At 30.2% G+C, this 924-nt stretch overlaps 1 non-coding gene across 1 annotated transcript; it reads right to left on the bottom strand.

Moving 5' to 3' along the window:
- Positions 1 to 264: 264 nt before the first annotated feature.
- Positions 265 to 371, bottom strand: LOC125092485 (U6 spliceosomal RNA). Its single transcript, XR_007124947.1, has one exon. It is a non-coding gene; the product is annotated as a U6 spliceosomal RNA (small nuclear RNA).
- Positions 372 to 924: the final 553 nt, after the last annotated feature.

The following is a 924-nucleotide window of genomic DNA, read 5'->3' as shown; positions in this document are numbered from 1 at the left end:
ATTTATATTTTATATATATTTTATATTATATTTTATTCAATTTTGTGAATGGAAGACTCACTTTAATTTTATATTTGATTTATATTATATATAATTTAATATATATAATATATTCTATATATATGTGTGTGTATATATATATACATATATGTGTGTGTGTGTGTATATATATATATATATAAAATGTATGCAAGAAGGAAAAAAATCAAAAGTTTAAATTTAAGTGCAAGGTAACAGGATAACCTGGATAACAAGTTTGTTCAGAAGATTAAATGAGATAATTCTAATTTGCGTGTCATCCTTGCGCAGGGGCCATGCTAATCTTCTCTGTATCGTTCCAATTTTAGTATATGTGCTGCCGAAGCGAGCACTAAATGAGATAATTCTAGTACAAGTGTTTGGCCCAGGGCCTGCCCCAGCATAAACACAACCTATTCAACAGAGACCATTGTCTTTTCTTCTTCTCCTGTGCCCAAGATGGACTCTTGCATAAAAATATAATGACAAACATTTACAGAGTTTATCAGTGTTTCATTAAACAAACTCCTTATATCCTAAACCTCAAGTCAACCGGGCTAAGTTACTGAATTAATAAAAAAATGTGTTAAATTTATCTAACAGTCCACCTGAACTCACCTTGCTCTGAAAAATACTCTTTATAATATCTAATAATCCTTCTCAAAAGATGGAAAACAAAGATTAATATTGAAAAATGGGGAAACTGAAGTTTACAGAGGTGAATTAACTTGCACAAGATAACAATTACTATTCCAAGTGTGACAAACCTAAATCTGACTGATTCACAATCTTGTGTGGTTTTTTTACATTATATTGCTCATTTCAGGATTTTCATTGGAAATCCAGTGTGATTCAGCAGTGTGTTGTTACTGCTAAAGGTGATCTTGATTATAAGCTGCATTAATT

This window comes from Lutra lutra, chromosome X (genome assembly GCF_902655055.1).
Source record: "Lutra lutra chromosome X, mLutLut1.2, whole genome shotgun sequence".
Lineage (NCBI taxonomy): Eukaryota > Metazoa > Chordata > Mammalia > Carnivora > Mustelidae > Lutra > Lutra lutra.
The sequence above is the reverse complement of the archived record's forward strand: the minus strand, read 5'-3'. Positions and strand labels throughout refer to the sequence as shown.